Genomic DNA, 14,405 nt, shown 5'->3' on the forward strand with positions numbered 1-14,405 from the left:
CATATGTATGTATCATTATACATACTGTGCTAATGTTTGGTGGTCAGCCTATTGAGTGCTTTTTTTAAGATGGAGATTATGTCCCCAATGTTCCATAGGTGATTAAGACTTATTCTATTTGGGTGGTGGTTATTTGATGAACTCGTTCTTAATTGAGTTTACATGTTGTTTCCTCATCCTTTTTTCTGAGGAATTTTATGAATTTAAGATTAGTCATATTTGTTATCTCCATTATATTCATGAGTGTTTTATTCTCTTTTATTTCCAGGGTGTTCCTAGATGTCACAGTCCGGAGTCAGAGAGTTCCAGCACTTCATGTGGTAAGTCTTTTTTTCTCTTTCCCTTTCTCTCTCTTTCTTCCTCTCTTCTCTTTTTTCCTTTTTTCTCCTCTTTTTGTGTTAAATTTTGTATATTTTTTTCTCAGAGTCGTTTATTAGTGCATATACTGAAGTAAATTCTTATAGGTTCGGTATGAGAGTCTCCAATTCATATGGGGGTCTTGTTCCTACCACTATATTTGGGAGAGGGTGTAGCCCAATCCTTGCATTATTGGGGTCAATTCTATTGTCAAGAAGGCTTTTGGTATGTATCAAAGTTGTGCTATATATTTTGGTCATTTAAAGGTCTTTTGTTGTTCCCATAGGTGTAGTGGGGAAGGATGCTATTCGAATCCGTGGGATATCTTTGATTCTCACAGGTATGGCAGGTAGCTGTTGTTCTCATTTAATCCCTTTGGGGTTAGGCAGTCCATCAGGTAAATCATTTTGGTTTCTGTTTTTAGGAGTTCCTTGTCTAAGTCTCCACCTCTTATTCCTAGTTTGACGTGGACCATACCAAAAGCTTTCAGATTTTTTGGATCGCTGTTGTGGGACTTGAGAAAGTGTTTGGCCACCGGAGTTAGTGTCTTGAATCTACTCTGATCCTTGGTGGCATTTCGGATGCTACTGATGTGCTCTAGTATCCGCACTTTCAATGCTCTGCTGGTTTTACCAATGTAAGACTTTCCGCATGGGCATTTCAGGTGGTAAATTACCCCTATGCTGGTGCATGTTATGTGGTCTGTGATGATCCACTTCTTCCCGAATTTATCGGTGTAGTCTTTCGTTGTTTCCATATATTGGCAGGCCTTGCATTTCCCACAGCAGCTGAAGCCTTTTCTGGTTACCGATGTTTTAGGTTCTGATAGGTGGCTATGCACTAAAGAATTTTTAATGCTTCTTGATTTTCGCCAGCTCATTTGGACTTCTCTTGGTAGGTTTTCTTTAAGGTCTTGGTCAGTTTCTAGGATTGGCCAGTGTTTTTGGAGAATGGCTTTTACTTGCTTCCAGTTGTTATTAAAAGTTCCAATGAACCTGACCGGATCTTCTTTTATTTCCCGTTTTTTAGGGGCAAGTAATGATTCCCTTGGGATTTCCTCTACCGATTTTATAGATTTCTTAATTAATCTTTTACTGTATCCTCTTTCTGTGAATCGGTTACTCAATTCTTTTTGCCTGTCATGGAAGGTTTCTGGGTCTGAACAATTGCGTTTAATGCGTATCAGTTCGCCCTTAGGTATCGCTCTGATCGTGCTTGGCAGGTGGGCACTTGTTGCATGTAAGATGGAGTTGGTGGATGTTTCCTTTCTATACACGTCAGTTTGTATCCTCCCTTCTTCGTCAATTGTGATGGTGAGATCCAGAAAGTTGATTTTTCTCTGACTTGCTTCCATTGTCAGTTTCAGATTGAGGTTATTTTGATTTAATTTAAGAATGAACTCATTCAGATCTTGTTTTTCTCCTTCCCACAGTATGAGTATATCATCGATATATCGTAAAAATATGAGTATATTGGAGGTATACTGTTCATATTTTTCTTGAAAAACTACTTCCCTTTCCCACCACCCCAGGTAGAGGTTGGCGTATGTGGGGGCACATGCCGTCCTTATCGCCGTCCCTCTTACCTGGAGGTAGTGGGCGCCATCACAAGTGAAGTAGTTTTTGGTTAGGATGAAGTTCAGAGATTCCGTCAAGAAATTATTAAAATCGTGGTTTTGGTTCATTTTAAGGAAATATTTGATGGCTGCTATCCCATTCTCATGACTTATGCTGGTATAGAGACTTTCTACGTCACATGTGACCAGCCACGTGCCCTCTGAGACAGAGAGATTTTCTAATTTTTGGAGTACATCCATAGTGTCTCTTAGATGTGAGGGCAGTGCTGTCACATGTTGACGCAGGAACTGGTCCACGTAGATACTAAGTCTTTCTGTGAGACTGCCAATTCCAGATAGGATTGGTCTTCCTGGGGGGGATTTCTCATTCTTATGAATCTTGGGTAACAAGTATAGCGTCGGAGTTTTGGGTTTCTCCATTTTCAGATATTGATAATCGTTTTTACTGATTATTTGGTTTTTGAATGCCTGATCAATCATGTTGTTGTATTCTGTGGTGAATTTGCCACTAGGATTAAATGTTAGCCTTTTATAACAGCTGGTATCTGTAAGTTGGCGTTTCAGTTCCTGTATATATTGTTCACGAGGCCACAGCACCACATTTCCGCCTTTGTCTGAAGGCTTAATGATTGTATCTTCCCATTTTTCCATTTCTCTGAGTGCATCCCTTTCTCCTTTGGTTATATTGTCTCCTTTGATATTTGTTTCCTTCAGGAGATTGTCTAGATCTTTAGATACTAGACTTTGAAATATTTGTACCTGAGGGCATATGTTGGGGTCTGGTAAGAACACGGATTTCTTTTTGATCTTTGTTCTGTCGTGTGGTTCTAGGGGGGGAGCTAGACCATCTGAATTTTCCATAGCTAGTTCTTCTAGGATTTGGAGTGCTATCCTATCTTCTTGTTCCATCTCTTCTGAGCCTTGAGATACTGAAGGTATAGGTGTATTACTATTGTTAGTTTCTGGGCTAATGCCCGCTGCTGTCAGTAGTGCTCTCTCCTCATTCTTTTGACGTGCATGGTTTGCAAAGAATTTTTTCAGGAGTAATTTTCTCGTGAAAAGATTAAGATCTTTCTCCATTTCAAATCTTTGCATATTGGATGTAGGGGAGAATGATAATCCTCTTTTCAGGATGGATTGTTGTTCTTCTGTCAGAATTTTATCAGTGAGATTCACAATTTTGAGGGAGTCAGATGTTATGTTCGATATCCTTGTTCTCTGAGTCGTCTCCTCTCCAGATGTTACATTGGGTATCATTATTCTCTGAATCGTCTCCTCTCCCTCGGCTCTTCTCTCCAATCCAAGGACTCTCTTTTTCTCCTGCCTCCCCTTGCCCCTCCTGATCTTTCTCCATATTCTTTGTGTTCTTTGCGGCCTTGCCCTAAAAAATGCCTCCTGTGGTATTGATTGTTTCTTGAATCCCCTTCTGATGATTCAGCTTCTGATGTCGAATAGTTAGATACATTGCTATTGGTGTATGTTTGTTTCTGGGGTCGTATATTCCATCTGAAGATCGTATTGTTCGCAAAATCAGTTCGATCTCGTTGGAATTTACGCCTTTTTCTTTCTATTATTTCTTTTTCATAATCTTCGATTTCTTTTTTGTATTTATCGTATCTTTGTTGGAACTGCTCCAGACCCTCAAAATTTTTTAATTTATCTCCTAGTTTGGAGATTTCTTGGTTTAGTCCTGTTAGAACGATCTCATCATGCTTTATCAGTACTTTTATAAGTTCTCTTGAGCATTGTAGTAGTATAGTTTCCCAATTTTTCTTCAGTTCTTCGTTAGCTAGTTCATATGCTGGAAATAATTTGGGCCTAAGGCCTCTTGGGATCAAGTTCTGTTTCAGGTAGTTGTCAAATGTAGTTCTATTCCACAGAGTTTTGCTTTGTTTCATAAGGGCAGTTTTTAATGCGAAAAGGTCATCTGACCAATTGGTAGTTGTGCATTCCATCCTATCCGGGTTGTCTGTGAATACTGAATCGATATCATTTCTTAGCTTATCCCGTCTATTTTCCAGATCCTTGGCTAAGCTGAAATTGGACATGATTACAGAAGTAGTCGGCTTGTTTAATGTTGTTAATATTCTTTTTTAAGAAAAATTATATATAAGTTGGTTTAGGGTATGTGGTGCTGGATGTTCCTTAGGAATCTGTTTTCACAGTATGTCTGATATGCAATAGGGGGGGTGGGGGAAGGGGAATTAGGAGTCCGCACACACTTTTTATTTGAAATGTCCCCTGTATTTTATTTGGGGATTGGCCTTTAAATGCTGTTTATTAGGCAGCGGGTGCTATCCGGGCAATAGGATTGGAGTACAGGTTCAAGAAGAAAAAGAATTGCACTGTGGATGCACACCTGAAGAAAAGAATATTTCAAAAAGAGTAGAGATATTCTATTTTGGTTTTTAAAATTTTTTAACTTTATTGGTTTGATTCAAGGTAAAAAAGGGGAGATAGACCTGTCGGGATTTTTTAACATATAGAATCCGTGTGGTGATCTTCCCTTGGTACTTGTGATATTTTCAAAAAGAGATTAAAATACACATACAAACATACAACACATAGTGTACTGTGCTAATGCACAAAAAAGATAGAAATGGTGAATAAAGGGATTAAAAGAGTTCCCCTTTTGCTGGCTTACAGAAAGATGTTGTGTCTGAGTTAGGTTCTTTTCCTGAGGTACTTAGGTATTTTATATATCACCCTTTTTCGGGGTTTTGTACCTCCTAGGTTTACTAGCCCCCTCTCACAGGGTTTTGTAAATCCTTTTCATAGAATTATGGCCTCCTAGATTCACTAACCCCCTCTCACCGGGTTTTGTGAATACTAGGAGTGATTTTTAAGGTTTTTATGTCACCTTAATCGGAGTGTTATTTCCCAGGCAGTTTTATTACTGTATTCCTGGTCTCCTTTTAAGGTGATTGACTACCATCTGATTATATATTATTTAGTATACTGTTTGTTTCCGGAGAGATTTATCTCTGATTTCAAAATGATGCAGATTTTATATCCAATAGTTGCATAGGTCACACAAAGATTCTGTTATTATACGGTAATTTTGTATGCAGGTTTATGTACAGTGCAGCTCTCTCTCACTGAGCTGTATACTGTTTATGTTTTTCTATCTGCGCTATAATGCCCTTAGGAGGGTAATTCTATGTGGATTATGGTGACTCCAATATTTAGCTGTTGTGATGCCTCTCACTCACACTGAGTAGCATTCACTAGTATTTGCAATACCGGGGTTGAATTCCCTTAATTGGAGTTGATGTGGTGGTTATATCTCAAAGGTGCTGCTCACTCTCACTGAGTTGCACCTCCCACTGTTCTGATATTGGGGTTAATTCCCTTTTAGTAGGTTACCACTATAGTGTAATTTTATCGACTTGGTCATATAGTGGTCCAATCTGAAACAAGTATTGGGGTTAAAATTCCCTTGATTGTTTTTATCTGGTCACACAAATATCCACTTTTTTTATATAGAAATAGCACTTTTCTTTGTGCAGGTTTTTGAGTGCAATATAGCTCTCTCTCACTGAGCTTATTTGCTACTCAAATAACTGCACCCTCTGGGCTGATATGCTCTTATAGCTTATACCTGCTACCGTTTATAATATTGAGGTTTTAATTCCTCCAATTTGGAATATTTTTACAGTATGACCCTCTCTCACAGAGCCATTACTGTAATATATATGAGATATCAATATTGATCATATGATATTATTTTGAGTGTAAATACAAGTGCAGGATAGCTCCCTCTCACTGAGCTATTTGCTATTTATATTTAACATATAATCTGGGCTATATTAAAAGGTGCAATAGCCCAGATTATATGTTAAATATAAATAGCAAATAGCTCAGTGAGAGGGAGCTATCCTGCACTTGTATTTACACTCAAAATAATATCATATGATCAATATTGATATCTCATATATATTACAGTAATGGCTCTGTGAGAGAGGGTCATACTGTAAAAATATTCCAAATTGGAGGAATTAAAACCTCAATATTATAAACGGTAGCAGGTATAAGCTATAAGAGCATATCAGCCCAGAGGGTGCAGTTATTTGAGTAGCAAATAAGCTCAGTGAGAGAGAGCTATATTGCACTCAAAAACCTGCACAAAGAAAAGTGCTATTTCTATATAAAAAAAGTGGATATTTGTGTGACCAGATAAAAACAATCAAGGGAATTTTAACCCCAATACTTGTTTCAGATTGGACCACTATATGACCAAGTCGATAAAATTACACTATAGTGGTAACCTACTGAGGGAAAAAGGGAATTAACCCCAATATCAGAACAATAGGAGGTGCAACTCAGTGAGAGTGAGCAGCACCTTTGAGATAGAACCACCACACCAGCTCCAATTAAGGGAATTCAACCCCGGTATTGCAGATTGGACCACTATATGACCAAATCGATAGAAGTACACCACAGTGGTGACCTACTGAGAAAAAGGGAATTAACCCCAATATCAGAACAGTGGGAGGTGCAACTCAGTGAGAGTGAGCAGCACCTTTGAGATATAACCACCACATCAACTCCAATTAAGGGAATTCAACCCCGGTATTGCAAATACTAGTGAATGCTACTCAGTGTGAGTGAGAGGCATCACAACAGCTAAATATTGGAGTCACCATAATCCACATAGAATTACCCTCCTAAGGGCATTATAGCGCAGATAGAAAAACATAAACAGTATACAGCTCAGTGAGAGAGAGCTGCACTGTACATAAACCTGCATACAAAATTACCGTATAATAACAGAATCTTTGTGTGACCTATGCAACTATTGGATATAAAATCTGTATCATTTTGAAATCAGAGATAAATCTCAGAGAGTCATATTGCCAATACTTCATCTACCATCACCTACACACAAAGTGAATATCAAAAGGTGCAATAGCCCAGATTATATGTTAAATATAAATAGCAAATAGCTCAGTGAGAGGGAGCTATCCTGCACTTGTATTTACACTCAAAATAATATCATATGATCAATATTGATATCTCATATATATTACAGTAATGGCTCTGTGAGAGAGGGTCATACTGTAAAAATATTCCAAATTGGAGGAATTAAAACCTCAATATTATAAACGGTAGCAGGTATAAGCTATAAGAGCATATCAGCCCAGAGGGTGCAGTTATTTGAGTAGCAAATAAGCTCAGTGAGAGAGAGCTATATTGCACTCAAAAACCTGCACAAAGAAAAGTGCTATTTCTATATAAAAAAAGTGGATATTTGTGTGACCAGATAAAAACAATCAAGGGAATTTTAACCCCAATACTTGTTTCAGATTGGACCACTATATGACCAAGTCGATAAAATTACACTATAGTGGTAACCTACTAAAAGGGAATTAACCCCAATATCAGAACAGTGGGAGGTGCAACTCAGTGAGAGTGAGCAGCACCTTTGAGATATAACCACCACATTAACTCCAATTAAGGGAATTCAACCCCGGTATTGCAAATACTAGTGAATGCTACTCAGTGTGAGTGAGAGGCATCACAACAGCTAAATATTGGAGTCACCATAATCCACATAGAATTACCCTCCTAAGGGCATTATAGCGCAGATAGAAAAACATAAACAGTATACAGCTCAGTGAGAGAGAGCTGCACTGTACATAAACCTGCATACAAAATTACCGTATAATAACAGAATCTTTGTGTGACCTATGCAACTATTGGATATAAAATCTGCATCATTTTGAAATCAGAGATAAATCTCTCCGGAAACAAACAGTATACTAAATAATATATAATCAGATGGTAGTCAATCACCTTAAAAGGAGACCAGGAATACAGTAATAAAACTGCCTGGGAAATAACACTCCGATTAAGGTGACATAAAAACCTTAAAAATCACTCCTAGTATTCACAAAACCCGGTGAGAGGGGGTTAGTGAATCTAGGAGGCCATAATTCTATGAAAAGGATTTACAAAACCCTGTGAGAGGGGGCTAGTAAACCTAGGAGGTACAAAACCCCGAAAAAGGGTGATATATAAAATACCTAAGTACCTCAGGAAAAGAACCTAACTCAGACACAACATCTTTCTGTAAGCCAGCAAAAGGGGAACTCTTTTAATCCCTTTATTCACCATTTCTATCTTTTTTGTGCATTAGCACAGTACACTATGTGTTGTATGTTTGTATGTGTATTTTAATCTCTTTTTGAAAATATCACAAGTACCAAGGGAAGATCACCACACGGATTCTATATGTTAAAAAATCCCGACAGGTCTATCTCCCCTTTTTTACCTTGAATCAAACCAATAAAGTTAAAAAATTTTAAAAACCAAAATAGAATATCTCTACTCTTTTTGAAATATTCTTTTCTTCAGGTGTGCATCCACAGTGCAATTCTTTTTCTTCTTGAACCTGTACTCCAATCCTATTGCCCGGATAGCACCCGCTGCCTAATAAACAGCATTTAAAGGCCAATCCCCAAATAAAATACAGGGGACATTTCAAATAAAAAGTGTGTGCGGACTCCTAATTCCCCTTCCCCCACCCCCCCTATTGCATATCAGACATACTGTGAAAACAGATTCCTAAGGAACATCCAGCACCACATACCCTAAACCAACTTATATATAATTTTTCTTAAAAAAGAATATTAACAACATTAAACAAGCCGACTACTTCTGTAATCATGTCCAATTTCAGCTTAGCCAAGGATCTGGAAAATAGACGGGATAAGCTAAGAAATGATATCGATTCAGTATTCACAGACAACCCGGATAGGATGGAATGCACAACTACCAATTGGTCAGATGACCTTTTCGCATTAAAAACTGCCCTTATGAAACAAAGCAAAACTCTGTGGAATAGAACTACATTTGACAACTACCTGAAACAGAACTTGATCCCAAGAGGCCTTAGGCCCAAATTATTTCCAGCATATGAACTAGCTAACGAAGAACTGAAGAAAAATTGGGAAACTATACTACTACAATGCTCAAGAGAACTTATAAAAGTACTGATAAAGCATGATGAGATCGTTCTAACAGGACTAAACCAAGAAATCTCCAAACTAGGAGATAAATTAAAAAATTTTGAGGGTCTGGAGCAGTTCCAACAAAGATACGATAAATACAAAAAAGAAATCGAAGATTATGAAAAAGAAATAATAGAAAGAAAAAGGCGTAAATTCCAACGAGATCGAACTGATTTTGCGAACAATACGATCTTCAGATGGAATATACGACCCCAGAAACAAACATACACCAATAGCAATGTATCTAACTATTCGACATCAGAAGCTGAATCATCAGAAGGGGATTCAAGAAACAATCAATACCACAGGAGGCATTTTTTAGGGCAAGGCCGCAAAGAACACAAAGAATATGGAGAAAGATCAGGAGGGGCAAGGGGAGGCAGGAGAAAAAGAGAGTCCTTGGATTGGAGAGAAGAGCCGAGGGAGAGGAGACGATTCAGAGAATAATGATACCCAATGTAACATCTGGAGAGGAGACGACTCAGAGAACAAGGATATCGAACATAACATCTGACTCCCTCAAAATTGTGAATCTCACTGATAAAATTCTGACAGAAGAACAACAATCCATCCTGAAAAGAGGATTATCATTCTCCCCTACATCCAATATGCAAAGATTTGAAATGGAGAAAGATCTTAATCTTTTCACGAGAAAATTACTCCTGAAAAAATTCTTTGCAAACCATGCACGTCAAAAGAATGAGGAGAGAGCACTACTGACAGCAGCGGGCATTAGCCCAGAAACTAACAATAGTAATACACCTATACCTTCAGTATCTCAAGGCTCAGAAGAGATGGAACAAGAAGATAGGATAGCACTCCAAATCCTAGAAGAACTAGCTATGGAAAATTCAGATGGTCTAGCTCCCCCCCTAGAACCACACGACAGAACAAAGATCAAAAAGAAATCCGTGTTCTTACCAGACCCCAACATATGCCCTCAGGTACAAATATTTCAAAGTCTAGTATCTAAAGATCTAGACAATCTCCTGAAGGAAACAAATATCAAAGGAGACAATATAACCAAAGGAGAAAGGGATGCACTCAGAGAAATGGAAAAATGGGAAGATACAATCATTAAGCCTTCAGACAAAGGCGGAAATGTGGTGCTGTGGCCTCGTGAACAATATATACAGGAACTGAAACGCCAACTTACAGATACCAGCTGTTATAAAAGGCTAACATTTAATCCTAGTGGCAAATTCACCACAGAATACAACAACATGATTGATCAGGCATTCAAAAACCAAATAATCAGTAAAAACGATTATCAATATCTGAAAATGGAGAAACCCAAAACTCCGACGCTATACTTGTTACCCAAGATTCATAAGAATGAGAAATCCCCCCCAGGAAGACCAATCCTATCTGGAATTGGCAGTCTCACAGAAAGACTTAGTATCTACGTGGACCAGTTCCTGCGTCAACATGTGACAGCACTGCCCTCACATCTAAGAGACACTATGGATGTACTCCAAAAATTAGAAAATCTCTCTGTCTCAGAGGGCACGTGGCTGGTCACATGTGACGTAGAAAGTCTCTATACCAGCATAAGTCATGAGAATGGGATAGCAGCCATCAAATATTTCCTTAAAATGAACCAAAACCACGATTTTAATAATTTCTTGACGGAATCTCTGAACTTCATCCTAACCAAAAACTACTTCACTTGTGATGGCGCCCACTACCTCCAGGTAAGAGGGACGGCGATGGGGACGGCATGTGCCCCCACATACGCCAACCTCTACCTGGGGTGGTGGGAAAGGGAAGTAGTTTTTCAAGAAAAATATGAACAGTATACCTCCAATATACTCATATTTTTACGATATATCGATGATATACTCATACTGTGGGAAGGAGAAAAACAAGATCTGAATGAGTTCATTCTTAAATTAAATCAAAATAACCTCAATCTGAAACTGACAATGGAAGCAAGTCAGAGAAAAATCAACTTTCTGGATCTCACCATCACAATTGACGAAGAAGGGAGGATACAAACTGACGTGTATAGAAAGGAAACATCCACCAACTCCATCTTACATGCAACAAGTGCCCACCTGCCAAGCACGATCAGAGCGATACCTAAGGGCGAACTGATACGCATTAAACGCAATTGTTCAGACCCAGAAACCTTCCATGACAGGCAAAAAGAATTGAGTAACCGATTCACAGAAAGAGGATACAGTAAAAGATTAATTAAGAAATCTATAAAATCGGTAGAGGAAATCCCAAGGGAATCATTACTTGCCCCTAAAAAACGGGAAATAAAAGAAGATCCGGTCAGGTTCATTGGAACTTTTAATAACAACTGGAAGCAAGTAAAAGCCATTCTCCAAAAACACTGGCCAATCCTAGAAACTGACCAAGACCTTAAAGAAAACCTACCAAGAGAAGTCCAAATGAGCTGGCGAAAATCAAGAAGCATTAAAAATTCTTTAGTGCATAGCCACCTATCAGAACCTAAAACATCGGTAACCAGAAAAGGCTTCAGCTGCTGTGGGAAATGCAAGGCCTGCCAATATATGGAAACAACGAAAGACTACACCGATAAATTCGGGAAGAAGTGGATCATCACAGACCACATAACATGCACCAGCATAGGGGTAATTTACCACCTGAAATGCCCATGCGGAAAGTCTTACATTGGTAAAACCAGCAGAGCATTGAAAGTGCGGATACTAGAGCACATCAGTAGCATCCGAAATGCCACCAAGGATCAGAGTAGATTCAAGACACTAACTCCGGTGGCCAAACACTTTCTCAAGTCCCACAACAGCGATCCAAAAAATCTGAAAGCTTTTGGTATGGTCCACGTCAAACTAGGAATAAGAGGTGGAGACTTAGACAAGGAACTCCTAAAAACAGAAACCAAAATGATTTACCTGATGGACTGCCTAACCCCAAAGGGATTAAATGAGAACAACAGCTACCTGCCATACCTGTGAGAATCAAAGATATCCCACGGATTCGAATAGCATCCTTCCCCACTACACCTATGGGAACAACAAAAGACCTTTAAATGACCAAAATATATAGCACAACTTTGATACATACCAAAAGCCTTCTTGACAATAGAATTGACCCCAATAATGCAAGGATTGGGCTACACCCTCTCCCAAATATAGTGGTAGGAACAAGACCCCCATATGAATTGGAGACTCTCATACCGAACCTATAATAATTTACTTCAGTATATGCACTAATAAACGACTCTGAGAAAAAAATATACAAAATTTAACACAAAAAGAGGAGAAAAAAGGAAAAAAGAGAAGAGAGGAAGAAAGAGAGAGAAAGGGAAAGAGAAAAAAAGACTTACCACATGAAGTGCTGGAACTCTCTGACTCCGGACTGTGACATCTAGGAACACCCTGGAAATAAAAGAGAATAAAACACTCATGAATATAATGGAGATAACAAATATGACTAATCTTAAATTCATAAAATTCCTCAGAAAAAAGGATGAGGAAACAACATGTAAACTCAATTAAGAACGAGTTCATCAAATAACCACCACCCAAATAGAATAAGTCTTAATCACCTATGGAACATTGGGGACATAATCTCCATCTTAAAAAAAGCACTCAATAGGCTGACCACCAAACATTAGCACAGTATGTATAATGATACATACATATGAAAACACCACACCCCCTCTCCCCATATATAGTATTTGTTTATTTTTTGTGCACATACTTTTCTCACATATTTTTCTCACCTTCTTATTTTATTTAATCCTGACTTGCCTCATTACTGGATAGATATCACTCAAATTAAAATCTACTACCGGAAACTATTAAGGCATATAGTAGTAGAAATCAAATGAAACCACTAAAAATTATTTATTACCTTTCTCACTGTGTAATACACACAAGAATCATGGAAGCACTAAGATTATTACACTTTAATCTAGGATGGGAAAATACCCCACATTATATTATATTATTTCATCTTACTCGCAAATTCCTCCATTAGTATATATTCTATATATCCATCTTTTGAGTAATTATCCTCTTAACATCTTATATGACCACAATCCAGTTCTCTATAAATGATCTTTAATATATAGCAGAAGACTGGCCAAAAATTGAAAATAAATCAAATGTATTCCAAATACAGAGTCCGGGGTTACTACAATAAAGTATAAACCCCTAAAGAGAGAATACTATTACCCATCCAGATTCCGGGGAACCTTAATCCCACTAATAGGAATAAAACAATAACCCTTATAACTGCCAATATTTCCCCCAAACACAGCGCCCCAGGAAGACACCTAATGAAAGTACAGGGAACGATTACCAAGACTACGAATAAGGATGCAAACAAATAAAGACATTCATGAATAAAATATAAAAATGAACTAGCGTGTATCAAATATACAGAGTCCGGGGCGGACATAGCAAATAGGAATAAAACAATAACCCCCATATCAGCCAAAAGATTTCCCCCAAACACAGCGCCCCAGGAAGACACCCATTGAGAGTACAGGGAACGATTACCCAGTACTGTAAATAAGGATGTTGAGAAATTAAGACGTACACTAACAAAATATAAAAACAAACTAACGCGTATTGAGTATACAGAGTCCGGGGCGGACACAGTAAAGCCCGAACTTCCGGGTTGCGGCAAAGAAAAGCCGCGATTGGCTGAAAAACCCCATGTGACCGGCGTGATGACGTCACGCGCCGGTCACATGGACGGGGGACTGCAGTAAGGGCGGAAACAGCGCCAAACAATCATGTATGCCTATTGGATAGGCGATAACATGTGACACAAAGCAGGGAAGCAATTGGCTGACCAATCCTAATAAGTATGATTAGCAGAAGACACTCGGCTTGAGGCTCTGAGGAAGCAGACTTGTGAAACGCGTGTTAGCCTATTTGCTGGCTACATATTAGCTACAATGACATATTAAATGTATCAATAATGTACTTATGATTTAAATGTGTCTGATGTTAGAGATTCAGTTTATAGTATACTGAGAGCATAATGAATGCAGAGAATCACCACTAGATGGCAACAAATAACCATTTATAATAGATTGGTATAAACTAATGTGAAACAGTATAACTGTATATCCTGAACCCAGGGCAAATATAAGCCATTATCAACTGGGAGTACTCAGAAATATAAAATTCCAACTACTGAATCACATTATTGGTAGCTATGACTCAGTGAGAGAGAGTTATACTACATTACCAATAAAATATAATCTTGGCAACTTTTTGACTCAGAGAGTCATATTGCCAATACTTCATCTACCATCACCTACACACAAAGTGAATATTAAAAGGTGCAATAGCCCAGATTATATGTTAAATATAAATAGCAAATAGCTCAGTGAGAGGGAGCTATCCTGCACTTGTATTTACACTCAAAATAATATCATATGATCAATATTGATATCTCATATATATTACAGTAATGGCTCTGTGAGAGAGGGTCATACTGTAAAAATATTC

Source organism: Crinia signifera, chromosome 8, assembly GCF_055691185.1.
Source record: "Crinia signifera chromosome 8, ASM5569118v1, whole genome shotgun sequence".
Classification (NCBI taxonomy): domain Eukaryota; kingdom Metazoa; phylum Chordata; class Amphibia; order Anura; family Myobatrachidae; genus Crinia; species Crinia signifera.